This window comes from Haliaeetus leucocephalus, unplaced genomic scaffold (genome assembly GCF_000737465.1).
Source record: "Haliaeetus leucocephalus isolate CR32 unplaced genomic scaffold, Haliaeetus_leucocephalus-4.0 Scaffold147, whole genome shotgun sequence".
Taxonomy (NCBI): domain Eukaryota; kingdom Metazoa; phylum Chordata; class Aves; order Accipitriformes; family Accipitridae; genus Haliaeetus; species Haliaeetus leucocephalus.
The window spans coordinates 2,184,308-2,206,533 of record NW_010972583.1 but is presented as its reverse complement, the minus strand read 5'-3'; the positions used below and the strand labels follow the sequence as shown (position 1 = coordinate 2,206,533).

General features: G+C 43.5%; 1 protein-coding gene across 2 annotated transcripts in view; it reads left to right on the top strand.

Annotated features, from left to right (window-relative positions):
• The window catches only part of PDE4B (phosphodiesterase 4B, cAMP-specific), a 194,121-nt gene that overhangs the window by 144,273 nt on the left and 27,622 nt on the right, over nt 1–22,226 (top strand). The window lies entirely within an intron of this gene.

The following is a 22,226-nucleotide window of genomic DNA, read 5'->3' as shown; positions in this document are numbered from 1 at the left end:
CCTTACCTTTGCAGTGCATGTGTAAAAGCCTGTGTGTTCCCTGTGGGCGCTGCGGTAAATGAACCCCCTCCTCTCCGTCGCAGAGGTTGCAGAGAAAGCGCTGTACCACTCGTGACACAATGGGGAGCGAGAAGCCTCTCCGGATGAACGGGGGGACAGGGGAGAGGTGGCACATTTCTGCCAAAAGATTGATACCCAGATGGACAGTATTTTCCTATACTGGTTCCTTTGATAGGCTGCTGCATTTAAATGTTACTGATGGCTGATAGGAGCAAAGCATAGTGTTAAGGGTCAAACAGTCTTGTGTGCTTCCCAGAGCTGTGAGGGGTTTGCAGAAACTTTTCTCCAGAGCAGGCAACCAAGTGCCCCTTGGATACTTTCAACACTGAATAATTATAGTCTGTCCTCACAATTAATTATATACCTAGCAATATAATATAGCTGATTTGCTTTGCAACCCGAGGCCTTGGGGGGTGTAGCGCTTTGGGATATGTCACACACAGGCTTTTCAGGGCTCATGGGATTAAACCTTTGTTAAAATTCCTCTCTGGGGATGGGAGTGAAAGGTTGGTATTTTTCTTGCTGGTGCCTTAGCCTCTGCTTTCCTGTACATCTGCACGTTTGTCTGCACTTCTCACATGCCTTTACACGAACTCAAAACTTGTACTCTTTCATTTTTTATGTGGGTGTAAGTTGTACACAGACTCGTGCACGAACATTTGTATAAAGCATAAACAAAAGACTGGATAATGCTGGTGCTTGTGCTAATGAGAGTCCCAACTTCTTGTAGGAGTTAACAAGCCCTGTGCATCAAAGTCAGCTCTTGGTTACAAATATCTATAAATCCCAAGTAATTAGTATGGAGCTAGTGCTCTTGCACCATACTTCCTCTGCTTGGCGCGCAGAGAATGGTTCTGGGCATATACGAAATAGAGGATTCATTTTGAAATGCTGTTGGTCTGCTGTGAGTTTGGCTGATGATCTGGCCTTTTGATTTTGAGAGAGATTGTACAGGTCCAGTAGATGTGGTGTTTTAGGCTTTTAACAAGAGTGCAAGAGGAACCATGTATTACCAAATAGCTGAGCTAGAAATTAACTGGTTGTGCACAGGAAATTCAGTGGTGCTGTAGACTTACCTATAAATATTATCACCTACAAATATTATTTTTAACGGATGCAGTGCTATAATGTTGCAGATTCTTTAGAAACTAAGCAAAAGTCTAAAAGAAATGGGGTAGATATCAGCTTAATGATGTGACTGAGTAAAATTAAGGCTGTTGAATGGTAAAGTGATTCTTATTGCTTGGAGAAATTAAAAGTGCATTTCAAAGTGAAGCTTAAAAGTTGCCTGCAGAAAAAGCAAGCGCAGCTGACCAAGCTCCAGGCAGCACTGGGGACGTCCAGAGGCTGTTTTTTGCTCTTCGGGGGTAGTTCATTCCCGCCAAGAGTCCGTTTCGTGTGTTGCGCCTGCCTGTGAACACACACCCCCTGAAAGTTGGACTCATGCATCTTAGTAAGTATTTCAGTTATGCTATTGACGTCAATGCAGTCATTAAATAGATTGCCGGCCCTCCCATCAGTAAACCTGTGCCAAAGACCTAGAGGCAGACACATTTTAAAAGAAGAACATCAGGTTTTCTTTTAGCATTTGGAGAGAATAAGGGAAAAGTTTCTTCTGAAGTCACTATGCTTTGCAATAAGGGGAGGGGGGGGGTGCTTAATTTTCTAAGACTCATTTTCTGCGATAATTGCTGCATTTTATTTAACACACTTTTGTATGTTACTGTGCGCATAAACAACTCCAAATGAGACTAAAGAATAATTTTTTGCAATCAGCTCCAGCTGAAAAATGACACTCATTTTAGGTCTCCCAGCTAGTTTTATTTCTGTATCAAGTAACAGAAGGTATTCAGGCAAACCTGTTTAGCCTTTGACTCCAGAAATTCTGCAAGGATTGATTTCATGACATCTATATAAGAAAATAGCCTTCATTTCTCCTCGGCAGGCTCTGAAGACATACAGGCTAATCATGACTCCATAGCAACGGATAAAAACTGTTTTCCCCTCCGCCCCACCTGTGGATGTCACATGAAGATGCTACACGTGCTGCTGCCATCAGGAGCCTGTCACTCCCTGGGGCTCAGCTGCCATCTGCGGCCATGGGGCGAGCGCCTGCGATGCCAGCGGGACTCCCTGCGTGCGCTCACGCCGTCCTGCTGTATTTCTGAGGCAGGCTGGGCTCTCCTGGGCTGGCCGAGACATCCATTCATTACTGTGGCCAGGGAGATACCTACCTCCCAGAACTGCCGTCTTGCCCATTGCTGAAGGCAGCCCCGGGTTGTGCAGTTCTCCTTGCCCGGTGTCAGGAATGGCTCTGGCCATCAGACAGAGGCTCCAAAGGGGCCGCAAGCTGAAAACCTAAGGATATATATAGATGGCATCCTCACCCAGGTGGAGGGAGTACCTTTCCTTTGACAAGATAAGCAGGTATGTTATAATCAACAGCAGCAGTGGATTTTTGAAGAACAGTTGAGGAGCCAAACCACTGGTTTTTTTGTTGAGGTTGTTGTCATTTCACTGATAATACCACACTTGCTATGTAGGATAAAACCATAAAGACAGTCATAGGTTGTTAAATGGGCTTCTCTCTTATGGATGGCTTCTTTTGGAATGATCCAGGCAACTGTGAACCCAAGGTGGCAATGAAGAGATCTTGTAGTGGCATGCTCTCATTGTGTCCCCAGAGTCACTCTGCTCTTTAAGCACAGGTCAAGCCCTGAAAGCCCTATATTGCTTTACTCAGCTCCCGTTTATATTGGATTGCTTAAGGCCTCTGTGAAGACAATAAGACTTTGCCATTGCTAATATCAGAGTTGATAAAATCTGTGTTTCTTTTGTTTTCTGCATAGAATGATAATAGTTGCTGTGGGTGAGATTTTGACATCGCAGTCTTCAGTGTCCTGAATCGGTTCCATATGAGTTTGAGAAATGTGTACTTGATCTGAGAAAAAAAACAAACCAAAACAAACAAAAACACCCAAACCAAACTTCTGGCAGGCCGAGTTATTTTTTTTAGGTCGTGGGGCACAGTTTGTGCATGCCTTAGTGATGAATAGGGTTCTTCATTGTCCCACTGACTTGAGCCCCTTCAACTTCCATGTCATCAGCATTTTCCAGCCAGTGGTGGCAGAAACGGACTCCTGAAAGCACCCATCAGCTCATCCCTGCAGCAGCTATATATAAGTTTCTCCTTCCTCCCCCGAGGTTGAGCTCACTGCTGCAGCATTGTGTCCCGGACACAGCTGGCCATGGGAGTGTGAGAGGCTGCATCCAAGTATCTGTGCGGAGATGTTCCCAGGGTAATGCACCGCACAAATCCTAGAGCCACCAGCCTGTCCTTGGACAGTCCCAATGTTCAAAACTTTGTCCTCCTGCAGGATCTGATTCCAAGTGTAAGTTGCTTTCTTGTTGTGTTTTAAAACGTAAGTATTTCTAACTTTGTGTTTTGATTGTCAGCGGCCAAATCATTCAGTCTGTAGTTGGGCAGGAACTCCTGCTGACGGTTTCGTATTTATTAGTCTTGGTGGCAGCAGTGTTTTATTCTAGTTTGTAGGGGCATATACAGAGGGTAATACATCTGGCCTCGATGGACAGAATTTGAATTTGCCCGTGTCCTCTGTAGGGTAGACATTTTGCCCACCAAAGTTAATTCTACAATTATAGGGTAACAATTATAAAGATTAAAACTTTAAGAGCTTTTAAAATCAATATATAATCTAGGTAGAATTAAAAGAGGGAGTAAAGGATTGCTATTGCACTTTTCCCTCTCTTCAGTTACGGAATTGCATCCATTCTGAGATACGGTTTAGACTCACCGATTCCCAAATGGTGATACTGAACAATGAACGTATTGACTGTTTTCAATGTTCAAATCACCCAGAAATGCTCTGGTTTTACTATCAGTATTTTTCATCTCCTGATTGACTAAAAAAGATTTGTATAGTTAAGCAGGGTATGCTTATTAATGTAAGCATAATGTCATTGTGCAACTGGTAGATAATGTTACGCTAATAGTTAATGAAACATTTTATTGTAATACTGTTTTCTCTGAAAGAAGTGTCTGTAAATGACAGCCTTAAGTGTTGTATAATTGCGATACTTTTTTGACAGAAAGGAAACAACTGTTAATTATTTATGGTTATTAGTAAAACATGCCAGGTTCTTAAGTTAATTCAGTTCACTGGAAAAATATGTGTGCTTACAAAGATTTAAATTTTTTAAGCAGTAGACTTTAAAAAACATCTGAATATGTCTATCCATGTGGAATATATTTTCATGTCTAAAGGTATCAATGATTGAGTTTGTTGTGTGTTCAGGCACTTAATCAGTTTAGAAATTCAGAATGTAAAAAGAAAAGAAAAAAAGGCCACTCCAAAATCTAGCAGGGTGTTGATTTGACAATTAAGTCTTTTGATTTTGTATTCAGTACTATGCCTGTCAAAGGCCAGTGGCAAACAGCCTTTCATCAACCAGAAGAGGAGTAGGATCTGACCCAAGGTTAGACACTGGTTTTTATTGTTTACTAGGAGCCATGATCAGTGGTCATTAATCACTACTAAATACTTATGTAGTTAGATTTAATTTTAAAAGAGCTATGGTTTTAAACGTAGATATTCTAGTATAAATATCCTGCTGTCATAAATATACCTTTCCAAGAGGAAATTAAACATCTGTGCATATGAAAACTCCTCTACCACACCGCCACACTCTTCAAAAAATTTCTTAAACAGACATTTTTGCATTGTACCTAAGAGACTCCAGGTTCCAGGTGTTCAGAGCAAGGCTTTGGATCCAGCTTGTCAGGACCCTTAGAGCATGTTCCAGACACCCCAATGTTTTCATTTAAAATGGGTTGAATCCGGTTAGGCCTTTCATGGTGCAAGCATGTGTTTAGGGAGGTTTTACAAGCTTAGCACTTAATACCAAAATGTTTCTAAAATGTCACATTTTACAAGCAATGTATTTTTCTTCAAATACCATATATTAGGTTGTCAAAAGCAGAACACAGTTAGAGCAATTGTTGCGTTCTCTGAAAAAACAGCATACTGTTCTGTGAAGTGGAAAAGCTAGCCTGTCTTCCAGCTCCCCTTCCCTCCCTCCCTGCCTCCTTTCCTCTCTGAGTTTCATGAGAAGCGACCTGAAATTGTGGCCCTGCTGTTACTGACTTGAGTGCAGGACATTTGGTTCCGCACTGGGAGGGCTCACGCTGGTCTGGGACAGCCTGACGGGACATGGTATAACCGACTGCTCTGCAGGCACTATCATCCGATGAGTTTAGCAGTGTGGGGCCAATCCTGCTAGCAAAAATTCAAAGAAGTAAACATTCACAAGTTAGCAAACACAAGTGCAAGGTCTGTCGATAACAGATCTTGCTAGCATTGGACAGTTGTGAAATGTTTTCCTCCCATCCTTCCCAAAGATACTTCTTGAAGAAGAGAAATCCAGATATAAGTTTCCAATCTAAAACTGCAGTATTTTCTGTATTAGCGGTAATACTTTATGGGACATGGTCCACATCCAGATCCTAGTCAAATACGTATGCTGGGCCTTCATCTTAATTCAAGTTCTTTGGGCAGGGTATTTCCCGAAATTCCTGTTACTGAAATGTCACGAACTGTTTGCAGCTTCCTGGGTTTCAACTGTATTGTGTGAAACTGTTAAGTATTTCCATCCACTTACAGTGGGAACATACTATCCAGGTAAAAGCCAAAAATCTGTTACTCACACTTTATAGATCAGGAACAAAAAAACGAAACACAAGAAGAGATGATGCTCACACCACATTTTTCAGCAGCAGCTGCTCGTTCTGAGCCTGCCTTTGTAACACATCCAAGTGTGGTCAATTTAGCATGCTGCTAGAATGTCTCTTATTGCAAATTGCCTTAAATGGAAAGTCGTGTGCAGCTTAAAATCAGATGTTTCACAGAAATTGTATGAATTTCACTGAACTTACTTCACAGAATTAATTAGTTCAGAGAAGTAGTGTGAATGACAGTGCAGAGACCTTGGCCAAGGCTAACATGATGTGCCTCTATTATGCTGCTAAATGTAAGACATTCTGAAAGGTGCTATATAGCATAAAACTTAAAGCATACAAAGTAACCACTGGAATAATCTGCAGTAGACCAACCCATATTTGACCTTCAGTGGGGAACATTTCCATTTCCATGTCCATTTAATCTGATATTTTAACTGAGATTGTTAATAAGGGTGCCTTTAGTATAGCTGACATTTTGATTTCTTTGAACTCGGTTTGAGGTGCTTAAATAAATATATTTTGAGGGCCTTAATGAAATGTATTTTGAGAGTAAAAGGCTGTTCTTACCTGTGCTGGCTGTAGGGATTTGACAAGCGCTTACACTTCCAATTCTGCCTGTCATTGCTGGGTTTGAGTTTATCCTCCATCTGCCCCTTCAGGGCAGCTCTCTGATTGCTTAGCTCTAGTGTAAACAGCCTGATTTGGGTCAGGACTGAGACCCCAGATTTGGGGAAAGTAGTCATACAGGACTCAGACCTCCTGGTTTAATCACTTTCTGGCTAGAATGATCCAGATGTAAGAAAAAACCCACAAATCAATTATTTTCTGGTGTTCTATATTAGCTATTTCTGATTATGGATAACCACGTAAGGAATCTGATGCTGTGTCCCTGGCAATGTCGGGGAAGAAACGGTCCAGTTCTGACCTGTGTCCCAAACACATCTTTTAAAAAGCTGGCGACCAGGGTGTGATGGCCTCAGTTTGAAGGTGACACAGAGGCACAGTGGAGATCAGCATGTGAAAGGATTGATATGGAATATTAAAAGCTGTCAAAACAAATGATGCTGGTTTGTAGGATACTGACATCTCCCTCTTCCTCTCCACCCTTTTACCCGTGGGACTTACTCTGTGATTTTAAACAGATTATTCTAAAAGGCTGTACGTGCAGTTTAGTAAACATAAAGCACACTGAGTCACAGCTACAAACAGCTGAAATTGTTCGCTAGGGTAGATTAATACAGATGATTAGCACAGTGAATATTTTAGCTCTGTTGTCAGCTACTGCAGGTCTGAAGATTTTCAGTTTTGTGACTTGAGGCTCACTCCAAACGTTCAGAGTTTCAGTATGTGGACATGCAAAAAGTGAATCCGTACATCTCAGGGTGCCACCAGAGAGCTAGCTGAAAGACAGTAGCTTAACATGCAAAACATTCTGCATTTTCAAAAGGTGGAGGATCACGGATTAAGAAACAACTTTTTTAATTGCGTATGCTTTCAGATTGTTCAAGCCATTTCTGCTGGTTCTGCTCTATGACCGACCCACGGTCTGCAGTGAGCAATACTCTGACTTCCCACAGTGTCGTTTGGTACACTTACAGATCAGTCGATAGGGCTTACTCAGAGTATCACTTGAAAACCGAATATGTCAAAACGGGTCATTTTTTGCAACATGCTGTGTGCTTGAGTGGCTCTGCTCAATGCAGAGTAGCAGTATCTCTGAGTTTCAGCTGTAGGATGACAGTCGTAATCATTTATTTTGAGAGGCTAAATAAGGGCAGGAAGTTCAAATAAGGTAAATCGGTGAGGTTGACATTATTACCCTTTGGGTACATAAAATATCTGTTTTAGGAAAAGAGATTAAAATTCCAAACTAAATCAGTTTTTTAAGCTTCTGTCCTAAAGGATAATGCTTTCAAGAAATTACATTTAGCCATGAAAAAACAAACATTTAATTATATTTTATAATTAATATCATTTAAATGGCTGGCATGGTGGTTCAAAACATAACGGATGACTGTATGCCCAGTCTTTCCAAGGCTGAGAGCAGGGCATACGGACACAAAGGTTGATACATTTTAAAGAATTCCTATGAATTATGGTTGGGATGCTTCCAGGAGCAACATTCTTAACTTTCATATTGAAGACCTTAAGGAAATTAAATTGAGAGGAAATGGAGGATAATTTTGTGTTAAATTGTAACCTTTACAGGAGCCAAGGAAACTGATTTAAACAGGTCTAACATTTTACCAATAGCCTGTTCTACATTGCTGTGGTGACGTGGGTAGCCTTATGGCTCATTTAAAATTTCTGAATAATTTTCCTCATGGAGAGCTAAGGATTATTAATAAACTTTGTCTTTACATCTAATGCCAGTGGCCAAGTGGAGCTTTTCAGGTAGATCAGCACTGTGCTTTGTTCTTCCAGGATTCGTTCCTGAGGTTCCTCTTCCATTTCCTACTCCAGTATTTGTTTCACCACAGTCAAAGGACTTTCACTCTTGACGGAATATTTAGACCATAAGTTTTATTATCTCCAGGTTAACCCAGTTCAAAACCTGATTTAATAGCTACAGATGGGTATGTGGATGAAAGGAACATCTGAATTCTGTGGCAGATCCAAATGCAGACCTTTTTGTTTGTGGTTTGCAAAACTCTTATGAAACAGTGAAATAGAGTACAGTTAGTCCTTTGCATCTTTCATGTTTTGGTTGGGTTTTTTCCCTTTGTTGAATTAAAATCGTTGCTGTGGTCTGTCTAGATAGTTTCTTCCTTGTGTTAGGCCTGTTGTGAAAGTCAGCTCATGGTTTCCAGCGCAGCAGCAGGGGCGCAGGCGGGCGGTTTTGCACAGATACGTGCACAGAGAGACAGCTCAGGAGAGGCACCGCATCCAGGCTCAGCTGCGGGCCGGCACGGGCAAGAGCCCCGGCTCCAACGCGCATGTCGTCGGTGCATGGCACCAGGTAGCGAAGCGCAGGAGTCCTCAGACTGGCTATGGATGAGCCGGCTCCAGAACCGGAAGCCGTCTAGCCACAACAGCACAGGATGGTGCCCCACCTAATTAAGCCTGTTGAAAGGCAGGGCTAATTAGTTTAGGTGGAGTGCCTTGTTAGCACAACCATGTTGTTTCCAGGATCCAAGTTGGTTTCCCTGCACGTGTAAGCTTACCAGCCCTCTCCGAGCCAGCCCACATGTATCAAATGAGATAATACACTGCATGGCACAGGTAAATCCTAAGTGGGTAGCTAGGTAATTTCATAATCATATCCTGATTTTTCAGTGTCTTTCTCACACTCGTCCATTCACATGCATGCCATGTGCTCAGGAAGAAAACATTTCTACTCACACAATAAAACCTTCATCTTACTGTGATCCGGCCTTTCCTTGTTTAACTAGGAAAACAAAAACACAGTCTGGGGTCCCCATGATTTACGGGGAGTTGGGATTGGGATTTCAACCCCCAGGCTCAAATCTAGGTCGGGGCTGGAGGCTTCCTTCTGTGGCCCATCAAAACCAACGGTCATCTCCGTCCCCAGCCTGCAGCTCTCTGGGCTGTTTTCCTCGCACTTTAAGGAGCGTGTTGAGTAAAGGTGTGATGGGGTTTCACTTAAATTTAAAAACTTGTAATGATTGTGATCTGTCTTCAGAAATGTGTTCGAGGTATGTGTCTATTTCCTTATGAAACATCATCTGAAAAATAATTTTCACCGTTCTCCTTGCAGCTCTCTCCTTTAAATGCAATGTCAGTCTTTTCCACTTGTATTATTAGACCCAGTGTAGGAGAGGTACTCTCTTGCGTTGTACTTTTCCTCCTGTCTTGTGATTAAGGCAGGAATCCTACAGGGCAACAAGGAATCAAGCCTGGTCAGTAAAATGATAACGTGCCAAACCGTGTGTTTGCTCCCCGAGATAAACTTGGAACTGAGCAATCTTTCCCGTTCATTTGACAGGCCAAGATTAGATTCTGCCCCCTCTTGCCATTTCTGCTTCTCCCTCTCCATGGACTGAGGAATTCCTACTATGCAGGCAAATCCCATTCCCAGATTCCCCCATGATATCGCTGCTAAGTGACATCTGACAAGATGCTTCCTGCATTTTGTTACTTCCATTTGGCACCATAAAAGCACTGTCACTTACCCTTCTGATTTGTGGCAGCTACGCTGTATTGTTCACTCCATGTGGCTGCCGTGGGGGGGAAGGACACTGCAGAAACTGGGACTGCCTTATGGTAAAACACTCCATCCCACCCTACAGTGAGATGGTATCTCCAATCTAAATCCTTCTTCAGAACTTCTCCAGTTTTCCTTGCTCGTTAGCATTTCAGATTAAACCTTTAGGCTTATCTTCAGATCAGAAATTACCTCTCTGGGAAGCTTCATAGTCTTCTGTTAGCCACCTTAAGATGTTCTTAGTGTTTACACCTCATTTTTGCACATCATTGTCATGCAAAAGGAGCAGTGTTAACTTTGCTTTGAGAATCTTGATCTTTAATCTTTATACTGTAGCATTTTTAAAGTTGAGGTTTACACAGCTGTTTTAGAGTTCCTGCGTATCTGACACACGTAAACACACAAAATAAATGTAAGAGTACTTTTTTAGTTTAATTCAGGACCCTGACTTTTTATTAGCTAATACTTTCCAAGTGGTTTCCAGTGCTCCATCTCAGTTAAAAAGAGATGTTAGTATTATTTATTCTGTGGGAATGAAGATTCATGATGAAACATCTTCTGCACTCTGCCGCAATGCCCACTGAAGCTCTGGTCCTTCTCTCTGAGCAACATTTGGTATATCCATTTCTTTGCAAGGCAATACTTGAGTAGCATCCTCTCCCTGTTTTCTTCATTCTCCTTCAGTCTGTTTTTAAGGTGTCTGTGGGGATATCACAGGCTCTCCCATCAGCAGTCCCTGAAAAACTACAGCTGTACCCCTCAACTGACTCCTCCTTCAGTTCAGAGCTTCAGTTTCTTGTGCTCAGCCAGGCACTATACCCAGCCTGAACTGCTGAGATTATCCCAGGCAGGTATCTCGGCTGTTGGTTGCCTCTTCCATGTCATCACCCTCTCCTAGAAGGAGCGATGCTCTTAGTGCTCTCAGTACCCTGCTGCCCAGCCCAGGGGACCCTGGACACTGACATTAGAAGACTAATGATAAGTGCTGCTTGTGGGCACCCACAATTATTGCCACGAAGCCTGGCAAAATTGAGTTGACTTCTCCAGCTCCCACGATAATAAACCGCAATCACCCTACTCTAGACTAATTGGTAAGCAATTGCCTAGTTACTGCTAACAGTCAGTGGTCTGTTCAGTGAGTTGCCAGCCTGTGTGGGTCCTCGGTGACCTGATTCTCATGACCTGGCTGGTGATCCACCCCAACCAGCCTTCACACCAGTACTGGTGGGTATAATCAGGACTTTTGCAGGTTTGTCCAGTTCTGCCTTAACTGGCTTCATCAGGGCTTGGTTCTCGCTCCAGGCTGACGTCTTGGTATGAGTTTCCTTGAAATGTTTCATTTTTTTCCTTAGAACAGTGGCTGGGGCCCCATGACTGATCTCCTGCCACTCACCTTGGGGTAGGTTGCAGGAATCAGGGTCAAAGCAAGGCTGGGGGGTCAGGCTGCTCAGCACCAGGGCTCTGCAAAAACTCTTTTGTTTGCTGCTGAGGGCTTCCATTTACTGCTTGGTCTCAAGACTCCGTCATTGTCATAAGGTTAATTTCACCTAACTTCAGCCACCTAAAAATTATAGACCAATCTTACGTAGTGGCTGGTTTTTGAAGAAAACGTATTGCAAGCTTGGGAGCAAACCATCCTGTTGTGCAGGAAGATCAGGAATTTCAGCAGAAGCCAACTCAGTGAAGCAAGGAGCTTCTTAGCGAGTCAAAGTGCAAAAAGAGAGCAGGTGAAGAGCGAAAAAGACTGGTAACAAGGGAGGGATGTACAAGCGCTGTTTGGGTGTGTGGGGTGAAGTTGAGCAGACCAAAGGCTGATGGAGCTGTGACTAGCAAGGGGACTCCAACGTGGGTATGGAGTAGGGGAAGAAAGTACAGAAAAACTATTAATTTATGGGGGGAACAGCCTAGTGACAGCTGGTACAGGAAAGGCCAAAGTACTCAGTGCCTTTTTTGTCTTAGTCTTCACAGACAGAGTCTTCACCCAGGCCCTGTCACCCCCCAGCCTTCTTGGGAAGGAGAGGGCAACAAGGGAGCAGTAGGTTAGGGGCAACCTAGAGGAGGTGGATATGTTAAAGCCCATGGTGTTGGACAGGATTCAGGCTGGAAAAGCTGGCTCATGTGACCGTAAGGTCCATGTGTGTCATTCATGAAAAACTGTGGTGCTTGGGAAGGTCTGTAACAACAGGAAAAAGGTCCATCTTTGAGAAAGGCGAGGGGGATCTGGGGAACTATGGGCTAGTCAGACTCTCCTCAGTCACCGGAGAGGTCACCGAGGGTATCCACTGGAGACTGTTTCCAAACACATGAAGGACAAGAAAGTACATCGGGAATGATAGACACAGATTTGCCAAGGGCAGATTGTGCTTGAAAGCCCCGATCTCCTTCTACAAGGGCTTAGGGGGATGGCCTGGCTGTGGGGACATGGAAGGCCATGGGTGGGTATACCTGCTGCAGTAAGCACTTTGGCACCATTTCCCACAGCATTCCCCTGTGGAAGCTGAAGCGGCGTTGGCTGGACAGACAGACTGTTGACAGGGTTGGATATTGCTGGACCACCAGGCTCTAAGGGTGGTGCTGAAGGCTGCATGTCCAGTTGGTGGCTGATGACAGGAAGGGTGTGGTGTGTCTTACCAGTGCCCTACAGCTACTGGAGCATCAGGTTGATGCTGGTGATTAGCTGGTGATAGTCCTGCTGTGGGTGGGAGGCTGGAGCAGATGACCTCTGGAGGTCCTTTCCAGCCAGTTTCTGTGACTGCAGGAGAGAGGTGCCTTCTGTAGTTAATGGAGAAGGACAGGCACCTCCGGAGGGTGATTCAGCCCATCGGAGCAGTTGTGCTGAGAATAGACCAGGATCACCCCTTGGAGGTCCCAGCCACTTTCCACTGTCTGTGCGGGGAGCTTAGGTGATTAACTTTTAGATGGCTAAAGATAGCTCAGATGAGCCCCCCCACCCTAGTGACATTTCTCCAGGCTAATATTACTGCTTATCGGTGTTGCTCAAATTACATTGCAGCTGGCTCAGTGATCGGGCGGCGAGCGCGTTGGCTGTTGACTCAGAAACATCACTGCTACTATGGCAGTTGAGTGACTAGCAGACGTCTCCTGTGCTTTGCGTCGTGGCCGAGTCACGCTGCGGGCATTCCTCCTGTCACTGGAAGCCTCTGCTTCGGTGGTTAAATGAGCTGTGGCTTCTTCCTTCTTGGGATAGCTGCAGCATGGGGATGTGAAGCAGTTTGGTTTTGTGTCGTTCCCTACAGGCAAGAGGTTTTTCTTTCTCCCTTTCATATTGCTTTCTGTGGTCCCCATGCCTTCACTTGGTGAAGTGTCTCTGCTTGCTCCCTGGAGTCTTCCAGTTTGAACCTGGATGTGTCCCTGACGTTCTTGGCGGGTGCTGTTTTAATCACTGCCTTGGCGTCTTCAGCAATTTTGGAGCTGTTTTTCTAGGGGCTGAGTTTTCCCAGCAGCCTTTCTGGGCAGCTGAAATGGTGTGTCCCAGAAAGGACCTGTCTTTAATTAGGGAATTTACAATGCCAGACTCCTCAGCAGTGTAACAGAAGAGTTCATTTCTTCTGTTCCTTGTTGTTTGGAAAAAAAAAACCAAACAAAAAACCCAAAAGGAAAAATGCCCCCCAAAATCTTGGCCTTATTTTGCCTGAGGTTGTAGCGCATGTCAAACACTTTCATCAACAATTTCGGTATCACAAGCATTATTCCTGGCAGCAGCATCTCACTCATTTCCTGGCATTTTTCGCAATTAGCAGTAGAAAGCTTTCACTTCATTTTTTTGTCTCTATCTTCCTCTATCATCTCTGAATACAGACTCCATTGTTTCTGCTGCTTTTGAGCCTGTGTTAAGATTTTGTCTGCGTTCCCCCACAGCTGGATCTCCTCCAGTGCCACCTCTTCAGTGTACCTCCAGCAGTGGCTTTGCCAGTTAATCCCATTGTCTTTCTTCGCAGGGGTTTCGCTACCCTGGCCCCTCTTACCACATCTCATGTATTAGTGCTGGGTAACAGAAAAGTCCACGTTTCTAAAATAGCTTTTTGCTAAAAGCGTTACTTTGAGACATGCTGCTCTCCATTCATTTGCATGCAGTGCCCGTGCCCACGCTGTCTGCAGTCTGCCCATCTCCTGCCGAGCTCTGGCACCCGCTGGCCCCACTCCACATCTCTCCCGGTGCCCAGCGTGGCTGCATCGTGCCAGGGAGCAAACGAAGAGCCCTTCGCTCTTACTCCCACCTCCCTTGCACACCGCAGAGAGGGTCTGCAGCATAGCTGCAGGTGTGAGAAATGTGAGAGGGGACAGCTAGAGTTACTGGTCGAACTGGAGTCCCAAAAATACGATCGGGACAGAGGAGAAGGGCAGGATTGTCCATTTGTTCAGGGAGTTGCTCAAGAGCATACTGGCTCCACCTGTTCCACAGGTGCTGGGGCTTTGTGCCTTTCTTAGCACATCTGCACTTATCTTTGCAAAAGATATAATTAGTTTCATTGCATACAGTGAAATGTTGGGGAGGAGGGGAAGTGCATCTAAATACTGTGTCGTTCCCATGATTTTAGATCACTCTGTAATTCCAGCCCCACGGTCCAGTGGACTGGGAGTGTGCAAGTGTCCATAAACCTACAAGAGGGAACATGTCTGTACGCTGGCAGCGTTGCCGGCACGTGTGGCGTTGGGTAGTTCTAGTGGATACATCTTGCTTTTGAATAATACCTTCTTTTAGGTGCATGTCTAGCTTTTGTGCTTGGAAAAAAGTCGGAAATCTGGTCCATAGACTCCCTGAATATTGGAAAACATACAGGGCATCTATAAAAGAAACCTGTCATTATGGGACACAGGTTTTTTTCAGTGCTTGCAGTTTGTAAGATGGTGCTATCAGACTTGGACATTTTCACTGCAGATTTTAAATGAATCCTTGCAGTTGTGCTCTGTGCCTTTGATTTTGTTTCCTGTGAATTTTCAAGCCTATCTACGGAACAATTTTCTCAAATGTGTTTGTTGGATCTTTTAGAACAATGGTTTAATTCAAGGAAATAGCTCTCTGCTCGTGGGTAGTCATGAATGCACTAACAGGATACATTAAACAAATAAATTATTTGGTGTCAGTTATTCACTCAGCATTGTCAAGGATAAATATGTAAACATGTCCGCACAATCTGTAAGCAACCACAGATACATTAGGGAAGGCAAAGGGTAAATGGCTGACAGCCTGCACAAGTCCCTATTCTATCAAGTTTTGGCATGTCATTTGTTGATAAACCTGTTTTACTGAACATGCTCCATGCTCCTGGGTTTTAGAGTGATGCTAGACACTGGCTAGTAATTATTGCAGGGCATATAACAAATCTCACTTTCTGAAGTTGAAATAGCCATATTCTTTTGTTGAAGGGAACAGGAGGGAGCACCTTTGGTGATCAGGATCTATGTGACTTTTATCTAAGCCATGACCACATGAGTACCTTGTTAAATCGCGCAGGCCACCCTTCCTTTTTTTCCTTCTTCTCCTTTTCCTTCTCCTTTCTTTTTCTCTCCTCTAACCTGCTTCAGGATTTAAAATCAAATGGGTCTTGGCTGAAGCACAGATGAGTTCAGCTGGTGGATCAGTCTTTTGTGGATCAGATCATATGTGTGGATCCCACAGAGAGGGCTTCTGCCAGCTTGCTTAGGTGTAAGCTCTTAGTCATTAGTAGTGAAGGACTGAGAAATGTAAATGAAGCCTTCAGTAAACATTAGTGATATCTATACCGCTCACAAAATAATAATCTGTCATTCACATGATTAACTAGAGGATCTCCCTTCTCTTCTTAATCTTTTTTGTCATCTATAATAATGACAACAATTATGATAATCTATAATAAATATAGTATGTTGTTTAATTAAAAATGGGTTGTCTTAAAGTCCTCTGATGAATTCTAAGCGATAAAGATTTATAATGTATATTGTTACGATTTTTTAAGAAATGTCCATATCTGAATGTGCTTTCTTTTTTTTTTGTTCTTACTTTGTAAATTATTTTAAATATCTGTAAATAAGCCAAATATTCAAATGTACCTAAAACCTCCTATGGATTCACACTGAGAATTACGTACATTTAAAAATTGCACCCTTAATGCTATTTTCAAGTTAGGCCCCTGGGAGTGTGCTTTCAAACATTTCCTAAAGCAGAGTTTTCAGTGCCTGCAAGCAGTTTCATGGACCAGAAAAAACATTTACATGTTCCCATACAAGGACATGAGGACTTCAAAAGCCCCAGCTTACCTTAAGAGCCATAGTGGAGCTCAGTTCACCAAATCTACTCATTATGGCCGTTTGTTTCTCTGTCACTAGTGGGAGTTAGGAAGCATTTTCTTTTGTAATACTTACATTTTAATCTTTTGATTCTTATGAAGGTTCATCTGCTCCAGGTTTTGTTGAATTTTATCAGTTTGTTAAACATTTGGGGAACGTTTCAGTGCCTGCCTATTGCCACGTTGTACGTACTGGATTTGGGAGCAGATCCAGTATTAAAGCCTTGCCAAGGGAAAAGTGAGCAACTGCTCTCATTAATTTTAATTTTAAATGCACAGATTTGATCCTGAGTCTGAATTGTTGTTGAGGTAAGGTTAAGATAGAGTGATAATATTTTTTATTAATTCAACTGGAATCACTGGAAAATGGGCACTTTGGTGTCCTCAGTGGCTGTCCCTTGAGCCTCAGATGAATTGCTGCTACGAAGGCAGGCTGGAGCTGAGCGCAGAGTGCTTGTGGGAAGGACAGTCTCAAATGTTGAAGAAGTTTATAATATAAATAGCTGCAATTAAAAGTAAATAACCCAGAAGATGTCTTACTGGCACTGTAAACAAGTGGCTTTGCATGTGGAGTAGGACATGCTGTGTTAAAGTTGGTAGGACTGCTACAAGCTGCAATGCCTTGCTTTTTAACCTTCATTGTAAAAGTTTCTCTTTGAATTTTTTGGCACCCCATTTTGATAGAGACTATTAAGGGTTTTTTGAGTCTTAATACTCTACATGCCTACAGTTTACGAGCGAAGTTACAGTCCATTAGAAGTAACTATTTCTTTTCTTTGCAGAATTAGGAATTAAGTCTTTTACCAGTACAGTCAGTCCATAATTTGATCTTTAAGAGTTGAGGAGAGCCGAGTTTGTAAAGATGTCTGCAGATATTTGTATTCAACGTTTCTCACCTGCCAAATTGGACAATCTGTTCACAAGATAGAAACCCATTAGTAATATTAGGCTGCTAGATCATGGAAAACTTAGTTGTTTGGCTCCTGCAATATTCTACTGAGCAAAGAGGAGAACTGGAACTCCTCTCTAACTTTTTTAATTCACCTGTTTGGGATCTGGTATTTTGGCCACTTTAAAACTTTTTAGCCTTTACACTTTCTGCCAGAAGCAAGACATGCTATGTCTTAATGTATTTATTTAAAGGGGACTAGGGTGGCAAGAGAGGATCATGAGGGAATCAGGAGAGAGAAGAACTCACTTTGAATTTTGGCGTTTGGATCTAGTTTCAAAATGTTTCCTAAGTGGTTTCATCTCCTGTGTCAGTCGAGGGCAAAGCCACCATTCACTCCTGCAGCTTGGGGACTAGGGTCTCTGCCCCACCATCCCGCCTTGCTGCCTCGTGGGGCTCAGTGCTTTTGGGTAACAGGATGGGGACAGTGAGTTTGTGGGTTAAGAGAGGAACCACTGTGCAGCTGCGGCTGCAGATAACATTGGCCTCGTGCTCAGCGAGAGCGAGGGCAGGGGCTTGCATGCACAGCCATGCAGTGGTGAGGGGCTGTAGCTCTGTGCTGCAGAGAAGCGTGGTACAGACAGGGTTGGTGGGGGACCGTTGGGCAAGAGTTCATCATATGAAGCCCCCTTCTCATCTACGACACTTCATAGGCCTTCTGGTGAAGTGCATGTTTTCTCTTATGCTGAACCACTCCCAGAAAAGAGGATGATCTCCAAAACCTCTCACTTTTCAAGCATTCAAGAAGAAAAAAGGCCTCAAGTCCATATTCATTAGCAGCTCTCATCATGAGAAAATGATAGCATGGCCAAGTCAGTACATGGGAAAAAGCTTCTAAAAATGGGCTGCTAAGTCACTTCTCTAGTGAGAGATACTGTATGTACCATCATCTTACAGAGATGAAAAAGAAATAGATGGCAAAAAATATAAAAATGCAGTTTTTGCAATATACTGGCACATAAATGAATTACATTTCAGTATGCTAGAGCATTCTAAGTGCTAGTGGAAAAATATTAAATGGTGTGTTGCTTCTGAGGGCTCAGCCAGTCTGTCCTCTGATGGACTGGCAGCAAATCAGGTCTTGTGACGAAATATCACCACAGTTCCTGCTAAATTGCTGCTGGGATCAAAAGCTGTGCACAAACAGCATGTAATACTTGAAAACTGAAATTAACTCCTTTCGTTAATTAGTTCTTTTTTCTGTCTCGGAAATGATTTCACATAGGGCACTAGAAAAAATGACGGAAATGCTGGTTATAATTTTACGGGTAAGGGCTTGGTTATGCAACACCCAAATATAAACTGAAACATGATACAGTTGAAGATGCATCATATAGTATTCCAGGAGACCATGTCCAGAAATTGCAGGACTGTTTCCATAAGTGACCACATGTATCAGCTGTACCAGGAAGGTTATCAAAGTCTGTGAGTGGAGAAGGTCTGGGAGTGTTTCTGGCAGAGGGTGTTGCCCTCCTGATGTCAGTGGGACGCTCACATGAGATTCAGGGAAAGATCATGCCGTGTAGCATCTAAACTTCTGTTTACTGTTTACGTGAATCCCTGTAGTGACACTAGATACCGCTCAGTGAGAGAATCCCGATGCACTTCATCTTTCTCCTCTGACACTTCTTTTTCTTTCCCCCTGCTTTTGTAGGGTTCCTCTGTTCCCCCGCTTGCATTTTTTAAGCCTACCATTGCTTCCAGTCCCCTCCTGCGCCCCACACGGCCACCTCTGCAGAAGCAAACGCTGCTGCTGCTGCAGGCAGCACTGGCCCTGAAGCATCACAGGCTATCGAGAGTGTACCATACTCTCGTGTATCGTGCTGTATGGAACGCAACACTGGCTGTGCCGTCTGCAGGGGCTGATGCTGCAGGACCACTGAGCAAGGTGGAAGGTGGCGAAGTGCGTCAAGAAGGGAGGAGCTGCTCCTTCTCGTGGGGTCTCTGTTGGGTTCTGCTCTGAAGTATGTTTTCGCGTATCAGTATCAAAAAGTACTGTTAATTTTAAAATATTCAGATACGATTAATGTGGTATATATCCATGAATATTAACTATTAAGGAAGTTAGAAAATTTATGTTATTCCCTTTTAAGATCATTCCTACAGAAAGTTATTACATTCGTAGAAGAGCAACTTCTAATTGGTGTGGTATCTGTTATTTCTGGAGAGCTGTGTATCTTACAACATTTCATTAGGGACTTGGAGTATGTATTTTAATTTTACATGCTGGTTTTCAGAAACATCTCGTGCAAATTTAGCCTTATCTGTGGAATCATAGCCAGTGCTGTCACCATTTATTTGTAAATAGTCACAAGAAGTTAACAAACAGGAAGTTAGCAGAGTTGCATGTACGCAAGGAGGGTTGGTTTGTTCATGAATTGGGGTTTCCAGGTTGATCAGTCTCAGACTGGGTCACTTGGAAAGTGGCTTAGGAGACAGTTACCAAGTTTCTAAGAAGGGTCGAGGTCGGGCTGCCTTCCTTCTGTTCAGGAAGATAGTGTCTTTTCCTCTACTGGACTGTCTAATTTCTTGAAACTTGTACGAATGTGGTATCTTTGACGTACTTAGTGGCCAAGCAAGTTGTGCTAAAACTCACCAGCAGGTTCAGAAATGACTGAGGAAGGAGGGCAGGGAAGGTGGAGAAGCTGAAAGACATGCAGACACCTGGAGGGATGCACACCATCAGAGCCTCATTTCACAAGACTCATTTCCTTAAGAAAATGAGTGAAAAAATATTTAGATTAGTCGAAACCAAAAGACACTGAAGAATTCACTTAAGAAATCACTTAAGGTGATGCATCTTTCCCTGGGTCTGAAGACCCAGCTGGAGCTGTGGGCAGGCCAGGGGAAATGTGCAGGCTGGTGCCCTGTCAGAAAAAGCAAGTTCTGAAAGAAAACGTTAACAGTGCTTTTACATGGAAAAACACTTTTTCTAGACTGGGTGCTAAACAGCTTTTGAACAGTAACAGAACTCACCTTTTTTTTCCTTAAAATGATATTTAGCAAGAACTGCTTACTATCACTTTACTGTATCTTTGCCATTGAAATAACTAGAGATATTTTAAGTGGCAGTTTTCAAAACATCTGCATTTAAATTGTTAATCTATTGTCCTCTAAATGTTTCTGTTGAAAAGGCTTAAGTAAGTAATAATGGTCGTATTTTTACATGAGTAAACCAGGCTTCAGCCTGAAGGGATCCCCACTGGTCACAGGCTTCCTTCAGGTAGCCTCACTGAAATGAAGCAGAAAGGCAGCTCATGCTGCAAGACACCAGTGGGAAGGAGGGATCGTTTTGCACAACTGTCCAGGTATACTCTGCTAAAAATTCTAAAAAACATTTAGAATATATAAAACATTGATTGTATTTTTATCTCATCTACTAAAAACTAAAAATAAAATTTTAAAGAATTTAGAGCTGGCAGTAGCCTAGTACCAAACCCTCTTGCTCTATACCTGAGCCCCGAAGTTTCCTCATTTGCATTGTTCTCCTTAATATGTAGTATCGTTCCTTGGGTTTTGGTTGGGTTTTTTTTTTCCATTTATTACACAAAAGTCAGATTACAAAGTAAAGGAATAGCCTGGACCCTTCCTCAGCTCTGGGGAAAAGAAGTCCTTCAGTATCAAGTATAGATTTCTGTTCTTGGTCTTGCATTGCCCTGATGGTTCTTTTGGTGGTGAAGACTTGAAGCGAAGCGATACGGGCAGCAGGTCCTGCAACCCCGATGCTGGGCAAGGCTGGAAATCCCCAAATGGCTTAAATTAGGGTTAGTGCCACAGTGAGCGTATCCCTTCTCCTGCTACAGGATTGCACACATAGCTCGCGCCGTGGTTGTATGTCATGGTCCTGCTTACTGAGAAGTCTTAGAGCCGGGGAACACGTTACAGTAACGCAGCACATTTCATTATTTAAACATATGGTCAGCTCCTCTTTAGTTTGTCTGAGGAGATGATTTTTTTCCTATTCCTAAAATCATGATTTAGCCCGTGTTAGTTTTATCAGTGCAAACATTTTCTATTACAAGGAATTTGAGCCCTTCCAGGTCAACTAATTTACATGATGAACTGGTTGATAGAGAATATGCATGTTAGAAAGGAAAATATGCCCAAGTTCTGTGTGTTTTGGCTATTTCCACCTGCTTTTGGATATATGTATCACAGAAGTATGCAAGAACGAGATTACTTGCCATGTTTGGAGCTCTGTGAGCACAGAAAAAGCATTAACTTCCAATGCCACAAAGATTCAGATTTACTGAATCTTTAAAATGTGTCTGTGCCAAGTGCTCCCTGCGAGTTTATTGCTGAATTACTCTTTGGCAGCGTTTATTTTCTGCCACGTAACTTCAAACATTGAACATACGGTCTCTATACAATACTTATTAATGGTGTTCATTGCTTTATGGATATGGTGCACGAGGAAGAGGATCTGTCTTAATGAAGGGGGGATACTGGCACGAGGTGCCGCTCCTTCCCCCGGGGCCGCGAGCGTTTGATAGGGAGGGCAGTGGTATACGCATGTATGGGGCATATGTGTGTACAGTGTACGCGCTATACAGCAGAAACTTTGCTGAGTGTATATCATAGCAATCCTGACCTGTGATGTCACTGTTACCTGCTCAGCCAGTGCCATTAGAAATGCTGAATCCATTAACTTTGACAGATTTACGGGGTAAGCATATGTCACTGGTATTATGAGAAGCAGTTACATTCATGGGAAGATTTTATGATTCACTGTATCCACTTATGTAAACCTTAACTTTTACGCCGAGAGCCGCTCAGGAGCATGTTGTCCTGCTGGCAGGGTCAAGGAGCAGAGCTCGGTGGGAGCAGGGGCTGGCGGGCTTGGGGAGTAGGGCTGGCAGGGCCGGGGTGCGGGGCCTGCTGGGGACCACGGGCGGCTTGCACCGGAGAGTGGGACCAGCGGGGTGCGGGGCTGGTGGTCAAGGCTGGGAGGGAACAAGGCCAGCAGAGCTGGGGAACCAGGACCGGCAGGGAGCGGGGCTGGGGCGG